Genomic DNA, 11,951 nt, shown 5'->3' on the forward strand with positions numbered 1-11,951 from the left:
AAATATACACGTAAACGAATAGATTAGGGGTAAAATTGTAATTTCAATGTACGTTTCGTTAGTTTCGGGACGGGATGTTACACCATTGTCTTTATTCTTCTTAGTCAATGTTGACACCTTATTCTTTGCAATTCATGCAACTAGTTTTTGACCCATTTGGGTTTAGAGTATTTAGATATGGTCCACCTAATACCTACATTTATTCTCTCCTACCTGGACCCGATAGGTACACCCATCTCTCTAGTTATTTCAGGTCTCTGGCAGCAAAGAGTTAATTGGATTCTTTCGTTGAAAGATATCACTTTATTAGTCTTCTCAACGAAGTGAGGTGTTTTATAATTGGTTACTCTCAAATCTCATTTAGAGTTCGGCATATAGACTTGCGAACCATTATTACGATTAAGACACTCATTTCTAAAGAGTATCTTTCATTCATATATAATACCCGATTCGGCGGACCTATATTTTCATCGATATATTTGAGGCTAGTGAACCTGGTGCAGAAGTTTCAGAACTTCGCTGTAATTTGCATAACCTTGTCTTCAGGTTTGAAAACTCAACGTTGAGAGTGTTCATTCCTTGGCCAAAGTCGCTAAATTTAGAAGTTATTGCGGTGCATTCCACCATATCACCACATTTAAGTTATTCGCCTGGAGTGTCAAAGAAAACTTAGGACCCATTTGGTATTCAACTCGGATGCAATTTTTATAACTCAAGTAAGTTTTGAATTTCAAACTAATTTCTTGTTTCGTAAGACTGTTTTAAAAACTAAACTTAAAAAGAACTTGAGAACAAAGCTTATTTAAGAAAAAATACACAAAGCATGTTTTTAGAGTGTTTGAACAGCAAAGAAATTTGGGGCGGGCGAACAATCACAAAAAAATCAACTTCATATTGTTAGGTACTCAAGCTCAAGGAAGAGCCCAACCCAAAAGACTAGTTCAATAGGTGGGAGGACCCCAAGGACTTAAGGAACCCTACACCCTCATAAGTGTAGTCGATGTGGGATCATAACATTACACCACCCTTGGGAAGCCAACGCCCACGTCAGTCCTTACTCTGGTGGCTTTCACTCTTAACGCCAGCGCACCCTTTGATCATCCCATTAAGGTAGCATTTTTCAGGTCGCCCCCTCCACAGCGTCAGGAACTTAGGCTCTGATACCAATATTAGGTACTCAAGCCCAAGGAAAGAGCCCAATCCAAAAGACTAGTCCAATAGGTGGGATGACCCCAAGAACTTAAGGACTCCTACACCCCCATAAGTGTAGTTGATGTGGGATCATAACACATATCCGACCCCTCTCTGTTTTTTGTGTTCTTCCCCGGCAGGGTTGACCAGAGTTGCCACCAAAATCAATTTGGGCCCGCGGCAAACGTCATTTCGTATTTGTTGTGTGCGCCGATTCGTATCTATAGCAACCATGAGTGTTGAATCGACTCCACTGTAGATCCACTTGGTTGTTGAACTAGTCGATGCCGGTGAGGGTAGAGGTGGTGTTTACCTGATAAAGATGACGACCTGACCGAGACTTCTTTCTATAATACAACAAGATTCTCTCCGGATCTTTTTGGTGAGGATCCCGAGATCCGTAAATCGTGTTCATTTATTGTACATCGTGCGATCAGTTTTTGTCAGATACTGTTTGTATTTAATTTTAAATAAAAATATTTAAAATGATTTTTTACCGCATGATGTACAATGAACGAATATGATTTACGAATTCCAAAATCCTCACAAAGAAGATCTGGCGAAGATCCGAATTCTTTTGTAATATTAACATTTAAATATTTTTTGAATTTAATAATAAGGTTTTAAATACCAAAAGACCCTTATTATTTTTCAATTTTGTGTATATCATCCACTATACAAATTGAATTAATGTAGTAAGCCGTGGGCAATGCTTCCTCTTGTCGCATTAACGTGGGGCATGCAATAGGTTCCCAAAGTGAGATTCACCATCTTCGTTTTCACGTCCAACATTTGCTCCTACACAATTGTGTTGTTTTACACTTTCCTATTTTGTTTTGGTTTATAGTTGTTTTACATAATATCGATACATATTATACTAAGATTATTGGACATGGTCTAAAAGACTGGGAGAATAAATCAGTTATGAACTCGTTATTTTTGAACTTCGAATGTAAAACCTTATACTTGATAAATCTAGGCCCATAATTCTGGCCCAAATTTGCGAAAATGGCCTTCAATAATATTCAACATGAGGAACTGAAATTTTTGACTTGGGCCAAGAAGAGGGGAATATTGTCACCACCAACTATACTCTAAAGTTAAATTAAGCAGTTCACTTCAAATTACACTGAATTTTTTTAACTTCACATAAAAGGTCTACTTAGCTTGATTATCATCCAGAGTATTGGACTTAAACGGTTAAGTTAGTGATAATATTGGTTCATAATGTAGGGACAACTGATGTATTTTTATTTACACATAATATTCTAATTTATGGAGTTTAAGATATAGGATAAATCATACGATAAGTCAACTATAGTATATTAGGTATTAAACTCGTCATCCAATTTAACTGATTTGAAACGTCTCAAGTATAGTGTAAAATTCACTTAATACTACTTCGTAATGGTCTTTTACTCCATTTATAAGTGTAAAATTCTGGGTTTGAATCTTGTAATTACGAGTTCATAATTAATTTATTTCTTCGCTCTTTAATATAAATACATCGATAAATAAAAAAAGTGTAAAATACTACTAGACGTAATACTATTGCTTAATGAGACCTTTTAAGAGAATCGTCACACAACCTCGTTTTATTCTTCAACATACTCAAGGAAGCGCCATGTGTCCAAACCCAATGGAAATATATATGGAAGGGGCTTGTCCGATCCCATACACATGAGATTATTAAGGCCCAACATTCTAATTAAGAAAATAGAACCATTTTTTATTTATAAAGTAAATAGTTGATAGCTAAAATAAATTAATAAATAAATAAATAAAAAGAAGTTTCTTTTTTGTTTACACATCGCACGCAACAACACTGACAAAGTCCCCGGAGACGCGGCTCTGAATATTGGATGTTACTGGATTCAACATTTTTTTATTTTTTTGGGTTGAATTAGACAGATTCATATAATTTTGAAGATATTGTTTTTTCTTTTTGGCAAACGGTATATTTTATGCTAAATTGGTCTAAGGAATGAAGATTCAAATTTAGGAGTAGAAAGCGTAGCAAATTGCCATACTCAACTTGACTGAGCAAATATCTGCCAATTTTGAGAAGATGTCCACACAAAAAATGGGGCATTTAGTTGATCGGAAGCACATATTCTTAAAATTAAGTGTTAGATGTGCTGCTGGACGAGAGTATAACTTAGCGGGATTGTCTTCTCCGAGCTTGTAAGATTTATCATTCTATAAATTTTAGTGGAAGGTAATTCTAAATTTGTTATTCACTACATTCAATATTATGATTCAAGATGTCAAATTTGTGGTTATTTACTTCCCCAACATTAGGATTTTTTTTCATATTTTTCAAGAAGCAAATTTCTCTCCTCACACCTATGTTGCTTATTCAGCTATGCATTTTAACTTTCTAATTAAAACAGAACATAAATAAGAAATATAGGGCAGACATATAATTTCACACAACTAAATTTTTCTGTTTTTTTTTTAAAGCCTCACATACATGTAATCCTAACATATTTTTAATTAAAAAAATAATAATAAAAAAAAAAAGAAAAAAAATTTCCAACTTCCACATTCTCTATCACTCTCTTCCTCTCTTCTTCTATTTCAAAAACAAAAACAAATTTTTTTTTCACACACTTTGTGTGTGTCCATATGCTAGTCTATATATATGGTCTTTGCTTCATAGTACACGTTCTTTTCTAGACTAAAACATATTGTTCGCTTAAGCATTGAGATTTTGACAAATAAGAGAAGGATTGCTGTGATTTTGCTCATTCATGGCTTCGACTAATGGGAGTTCTTCAAGTAAGTTTTATATATAACTTTATGGATTATAGTTTGTTTTTTGATTGATTGTGGTTTATGACACTTGATTATCGAGAATGTCATATGATTATTATTTTTTTGGTAAAAACACAAATAAAATAAGACAGATGTATAAAATTGACGTGTGAGTTAATAAATAATAGTAAATTTGTCTTGTCTAAGTGATAATTGCGAGAACAAAGAAAAATTATCAGAAAGGTATGACGTTAATAAGCAATGTATGAATTATCAGAAAGGTAGGCTACACTAGTGTGATGTTACATAGTTGACATAATTTTAGTTAATTGCTCAAAATGACATTGTTATTACTAACATATGCCTACACACATTGTGTGTGTGAACATTTTTTTAATTTTTTTATATTTTTAAATAGGAAGGAGAGAGGGAGAGAAAGAGAACGTGGGAGTGGGAAGGGGGAAGATAGGTTTTTGTTTTTTATTTTTTAATATTAGATATATGTTAAAATCACTTGTAGGTAAGGTTTAAATATAAAACAACAAATTTTGGTTTGTGAAATTACATTACTGCTCATAATTTTGTTGTTGTGATAAAAGACTAAATAGTCTTTTCACTATCTTTTGGTTGACAAAGAGGGTTTTGTTAATAGGTAGTTTAGATTATAACAAGGTTGGGTTTTATGTTGTGGACTTCATATTATACTATCAAGGTGTGAGGATGCGAAGGTAAAAGAGTTCCACATCAATAAAAGGAAAACCTTGCAAAGGTTTATAAGAAGTTGGACTACTCCCATATTTATTGCTAATTGGTTTTATTGTGGGACTTTAACTTTTTCATATATAGTACCAGAGCATGTTGCCCCACATGTGAAGTCGACAGCCACACATACTCCACGTCACTCAATTTGTGTTGTCCACGTTTTTGGCTTGAAAATTCGTCACATGTGAGAGGACGTGTGAGGATGTGAAAGTAAAAGAGTCTCATATCGGTGAAAGGAAAATCTTTGCAAAGGCTTATAAGAAGTTGGGCTACTCTTCATATTGCCAATTGGTTTTATAATTGTATCAGTCCAACCTCTCCAAGGAAAATCTTTGCAAAAGATTATATATAAGAGGGGTTGCGCTACTCTTTATATTGCTAATTGATTTTGTAATAATATTAGCCCAACCTCTTAAAAAAACCTATTGACTATATGGAGAGTAGCTCATACCTTATAAGCTCTTACAATGTTTTTTTATTTATTTTTTATTTTTTTACCAATATGAGACTGTTTTTACATAATATGTAAGATCTTATGCATGGACATGAATGCATTACAAAAACATTGTTGGATTAAATACTTACCCCCTTCTCTTAAAAGACATCGTAGACTAACCCTACTGGAAATCCAAAATCTGCTAGCATACTAAAATAAGAGTACCAATAAACTAGAACGGCTAATTCGTGAAAAACAAAAGTTACATTTTGAAAACTGCGGTAAGCTTATATGTGTTGAAGAATGTCATCCCGCGCACGAAACCTGACAGAATATATTACCCCTTATAACTGAATAGTTTTACTATAATAACAATGAGGTCTTTTGTGATAAAATTTAACACATATCTCAAGCATTGCAGCTGATTAAAGTTAAAAGTAATATTGATGTGATTAATAATAACTATTAGCCCGACTCTGAAATCTTAAGGCCATCTCCAACCGATGGCTGGCCAGAGGGCTCGTTTTAGCCCTCTGGGCCTCCAAGATCCTCCAAGATATTAATATTTTAATGAACAGTACATGGTCATATTTGCCTCCATCTCCAACCGAGGGCCAAAGGGCCATAGGGCTCGTTTTAGCCCTGTTACCAAAAACCGTCTCCAACCGAGGGCCAAAGGGTCATAGGCTAAACATAATTTATTATTTAAATTTAAAAACTACAACAAGTTAAATTCAAATCAAACAGCTTAAATTTAAAAACTACAACGATAACAAGCCCAAAAAACCAAAAAAATTAGAACTTAAATGCAATGAATGGTTTAGGTATTTATAGAATTGTTAAGAATTTAAAAATAAAAAAAATTGAATACAACGGCTAGCTGACTAGCCGTTGTATTCAATTTTTTTTTTTTTTAAGCAATCAACCAACATGAATGCTCTATTTTCTGGCCAGCCCCGGGCTAGCTGGTTGGCTAGCTGCATGCAGCCAGCCCTCTAGCCCTCTCCGATTCCCTGAGACCCTTTCAGATTCCATAGCCCTTTGACCTAACCCTCGGTTGGAGACGATTTTCAAGCTATTTTTGACGGTCCTCTGGACCCTTCAGTTGGAGATGACCTAACATTATATTATCTCTATTACTCGCAAGCGGTAGTAAATATTTATGTGTAAATGAATCGGAAGTGTGTCTACTTTTGCCATACAAGAGGTCACATGGACGTCCCTTTATGATAAGAAAGCATATTCAACACTGGCCCTCTTGTCATATATAATGATATCAGTGCCTTGCATATTATAATGTAAGGGGTTCATCACGAATTTCTTTGCTGAGTTATACATGATTTGAATAAGACCCCTAGCATGAATTTTATGTACAAAAATCGTAATGTATGTACGATTTGATTATATATAAAAGCTTGATAAATATGACAGGAGAATATAACATCAATAGCATAGATGTTATTTAATTTGGATCTTAATTAATAATTAGTTTGTGTACAGATTGGTGGTGTTATTATATGAGTCTATTCACATCTCATCTACGTATGCATGGTTGGCAGAGCATGTAAGTAAAATATGGTAATAATAGTTATTCCCGTCCAAGGTATATGCTTTGTCACCTCTTGATGCATCTTCTGGAACTTACGTATTACTATCGATTGTTTGTCGTCTCCATCTCAGTCTTATCGAAACTGTATTAACTAGATATTCATTTAATTTTTTTTTTCCAAAGAAACCGGCTAGTGATTTCATCATAGCAGGTCTACCTCTTTGAGGGTCAGAAAGACTTCCACAAGCATTTTAACCTTCTTTTTAGCACCATCGTGTGATTCATCCATGCTAGTAATCGACCACAAAAAATAGCGTGTAGATATCCATTTTAACCTACTATATATTAATGTGAAAAATATAAAAATTGATTAAGAATCAAAATTAATTCTTCTTACTTCCATATATAATGTACTCATATTATGAAAGGGTATAAGAAAGTCATAACTTTATAGTTAATTAACATTTTTGATATATTTGAATACTAATTATAGAATTGTAATAATGCTCGTTATGGCTTTGTCATGCTATGAACTCAAATTTAAGCTATCCACATTAATATGTACCACTAATTATCTACAAAAATTCTACTTGCATGTAAAAATATTGCGTCGACCTACCTCTATGCATTGACTAGTGATGAGAGTGATCGGTCCAATTTTGAACAGATCGATGGATTGAATCTTTTACCTTCACTTAATTAATTCCAAGGTTACTTACATACACTTTGACATATTTTTGGATTATAGAAACATTTAAATCAGGTTGCACTGATTTTTTCCCCTTTTTGTGACAAGAAATATGAAGATTTTTTTTTCTTTATCAAAAGAAAAAAAAATTGATGTGGTCATTCTTTTTATTTGACAAGAAGAGTCTTTGTAGTTGTCGTTCTCCTGCCCAAATATTGAAAATAGGCTCTGTCGAGGAGAGCCTTTATGGTTTACAAATTAAATGCAGATCTTTGATCAGCGACTATTGTTTAGGGTTATGATGGTGATTTTTGTTTTACTTTGGTTTGTGCTTATGACAAAGGACTTTGAAGAGGAAACTCGATGTTTATTGGAGGTCACTCATAATAGTGCTTCTTTGTTGATGATTGCAAGATCATCATATGGTGATGCGGTATTTTCCTCGTGATGCCTTTATGGTGGTTCTATGACATGCAACGTTTAATCCTCATGACTATTATCTTTTTTTTTTTGGTCAAATGATAGATTTGTTATATTAGATATTACATTAAAAAGCCGAGGGGGTTTGAAGTCATGTCGTGGTGCAAGAACAACACTCATCTTCACCACCATGGTAGAGGACCACTTGCTCGTAACTATTATTTTTCACATTGGTTAGATGCATGTCATCTGTGGTTGAGGAGTTGTGGTGTTTCCTTTGATTTGTGTAAGCTCTTGGTTACATGTACATTTGAATTGTCTATCCTATTATATATATTCATGATGTTTCTTAGCAAATTTTACTACCCCAAAATAAACCACTTTTTTTATTGGCTTGAACCGTAATTGATCAACTGACGAAACTCGATTTAGTAGCTTGTGTGTCAAGGATTGTAATGCAGAACTTGTTCTTACAAAATCAACTTGCAAGATCTTTCAATCACCAACAGATGTTGAACTTGTTACAAAATCAACTTGAAAAAGATCAGTAACATGAGAATGGGTACATCTTCAATGACCAACATATATATTAACCTGAAAAAGAATTTAGCCAGGATTTTCGAATGTGAAACATCTGAGGCATAACATTCCTTTATGGATTAATTTGAATCTTTTCGCACCATACAAGTACGCCTTTGACCATCGATTATCAATTCATGTTTCACTTTAAATAAGTATATAACTAGAACCAAAAAAGATATCCATGGATTCTTGCTAGTGACATTAGTTGAAGTTTGAACTTTTCTTTTTCATACCTTATAAAAATATGCCATCTCTAAGGGTAATACAAATGAAAACCATGGTTGATGCATTATATATATTATATATATGCATAGGCATTCACTTGTTCATTTCATCCTTCCCGACTAGATTATTGGTACTAGTCACTACACTACTACAGTGTCTTTGCATAATTCTCCCAAATTTTCTTTCCCAAACAACTCACATGCCATTGTCTTTATTCTTCTTAGTCAATGTTGACACCTTATTCTTTGCAATTCATGCAACTAGTTTTTGACCCATTTGGGTTTAGAGTATTTAGATATGGTCCACCTAATACCTACATTTATTCTCTCCTACCTGGACACGATAGGTACACCCATCTCGCTAGTTATTTCAGGTCTCTGGCAGCAAAGAGTTAATTGGATTCTTTCGTTGAAAGATATCACTTTATTAGCCTTCTCAACGAAGTGAGGTATTTTATAATTGGTTACTCTCAAGTCTCATTTAGAGTTCGGCACATAGACTTGCAAACCATTATCACGATTAAGACACTCATTTCTAAAGAGTATCCTTCATTCATATATAATACCGATTCGGCGGACCTATATTTTTATCAATATATTTGAGGCTACTGAACCTGGTGCAGAAGTTTCAGAACTTCGCAGTAATTTGCATAACCTTGTCTTTAGGTTTGAAAACTCAATGTTGAGAGTGTTCATTCTTTGGCCAAAGTCGCTAAATTTAGAAGTTATTGTGGTGCATTCCACCATATCACCACATTCAAGTTATTCGCCTGGAGTGTCAAAGAAAACTTAGGACCCATTTGGTATTCAACTTGGATGCAATTTTTATAACTCAATTAAGTTTTGACTTTCAAACTAATTTCTTGTTTGGTAAGTCTGTTTTAAAAACTGAACTTAAAAAGAACTTGAGAACAAAGCTTATTTAAGAAAAAAAATACACAAAGCATGTTTTTAGAGTTTTTGAACAGCAAAGAAATTTGGGGCAGGCGAACAACCTCCAATCACAAAAAAATCAACTTCATATTGTTAGGTACTCAAGCCCAAGGGAAGAGTCAAACCCAAAAGACTAGTCCAATAGGTGGGAGGACCCCAAGGACTTAAGGACCCCTACACCCCCATAAGCGTAGTCGATGTGGGATCATAACATTACACCACCCTTCGGAAGCCAACGCCCACAGCGACCCTTACTCTGGTGGCTTTCACTCTTAACGCCGGCGCACCCTTTGAGCATCCCGTTAAGGTAGCCTTTTCCAAGTCGCCCCCTTCACAGCGTTGGGAACCTAGGCTCTGATACCAATATTAGGTACTCAAGCCCAAGAGAAGAGCCCAACCCAAAAGACTAGTCCAATAAGTGGGAGGACCCCAAGGACTTAAGGACCCCTACACCCCCATAAGTGTAGTCGATGTGGGATCATAACACATATCCGACCCCTCTCTTTTTTGTGTTCTTCCCTGGCAGGGTTGACCAGAGTTGCCACCGAAATCAATTTGGGCCCGCGGCCAACATCAATTCGTATTTGTTGTGTGCGCCGATTCGTATCTATAGCAACCATGAGTGTTGAATCGACTCCACTGTAGATCCACTTGGTTGTTGAACTAGTCGACGCTGGTGAGGGAAGAGGTGGTGATTACCTGATAAAGACGATGACCTGACCGAGACTTCTTTCTATAATCCAACAGGATTCTCTCTGGATCTTTTTGGTGAGGATCCCGGGATCCGTAAATCGTGTTCATTTATTGTACATCGTGCGAGTTTTTGTCAGATACTGTTTGTATTTAATTTTAAATAAAAATATTTAAAATGATTTTTTATGTACGATGAACGAATATGATTTACAAATTCCGAAATCCTCACAAAGAAGATCCGGCGAGAATCCGAATTCTTTTGTAATATTAACATTTAAATATTTTTTGAATTTAATAATAAGGTTTTAAATACCAAAAGACCCTTATTATTTTTCAATTTTGTGTATATCATCCACTATACAAATTGAATTAATGTAGTAAGCCGTGGGCAATGCTTCCTCTTGTCGCATTAACGTGGGGCATGCAATAGGTTCCCAACGTGAGATTCACCATCTTCGTTTTCACGTCCAACATTTGCTCCTACACAATTGTGTTGTTTTACACTTTCCTATTTTGCTTTGGTTTATAGTTGTTTTACATAATATCGATACATATTATACTAAGATTATTGGACATGGTCTAAAAGACTGGGAGAATAAATCAGTTATGAACTCGTTATTTTTGAACTTCGAATGCAAAACCTTATACTTGATCAATCTAGGCCCATAATTCTGGCCCAAATTTGTGAAAATGGCCTTCAAAAATATTCAACACGAGGAACTGAAATTTTTGACTTGGGCCAAGAAGAGGGGAATATTGTCACCACCAACTATACTCTAAAGTTAAATTAAGCAGTTCACTTCAAATTACACTGAATTTTTTTAACTTCACTTAAAAGGTCTACTTAGCTTGATTATCATCCAGAGTATTGGACTTAAACGGTTAAGTTAGTGATAATATTGGTTCATAATGTAGGGACAACTGATGTATTTTTATTTACACATAATATTCTAATTTATGGAGTTTAAGATATAGGATAAATCATACGATAAGTCAACTATAGTATATTAGGTATTAAACTCGTCATCCAATTTAACTGATTTGAAACGTCTCAAGTATAGTGTAAAATTCACTTAATACTACTTCGTAATGGTCTTTTACTCCATTTATAAGTGTAAAATTCTGGGTTTGAATCTTGTAATTACGAGTTCATAATTAATTTATTTATTCGCTCTTTAATATAAATACATCGATAAATAAAAAAAGTGTAAAATACTACTAGACGTAGTACTATTGCTTACTGAGACCTTTTAAGAGAATCGTCACACAACCTCGTTTTATTCTTCAACATACTCAAGGGAGCGCCATGTGTCAAAGCCCAATGGAAATATATATGGGAGGGGCTTGTCCGATCCCATACACATGAGATTATTAAGGCCCAACATTCTAATTAAGAAAATAGAACCATTTTTTATTTATAAAGTAAATAGTTGAAAGCTAAAATAAATTAATAAATAAAAAAATAAAAAGAAGTTTCTTTTTTGTTTACACATCGCACGCAACAACTCTGACAAAGTCCCCGGAGACGCGGCTCTGAATATTGGATGTTACTGGATTCAACATTTTTTTATATTTTTGGGTTGAATTAGACAGATTCATATAATTTTGAAGATATTGTTTTTTCTTTTTGGCAAACGGTATATTTTATGCTAAATTGGTCTAAGGAATGAAGATTCAAATTTAGGAGCAGAAAGCGTAGCAAATTGCCATACTCAA

The sequence above is a fragment of the Pyrus communis genome, chromosome 4 (assembly GCF_041283825.1).
Source record: "Pyrus communis isolate YQ-2024b chromosome 4, ASM4128382v1, whole genome shotgun sequence".
Classification (NCBI taxonomy): domain Eukaryota; kingdom Viridiplantae; phylum Streptophyta; class Magnoliopsida; order Rosales; family Rosaceae; genus Pyrus; species Pyrus communis.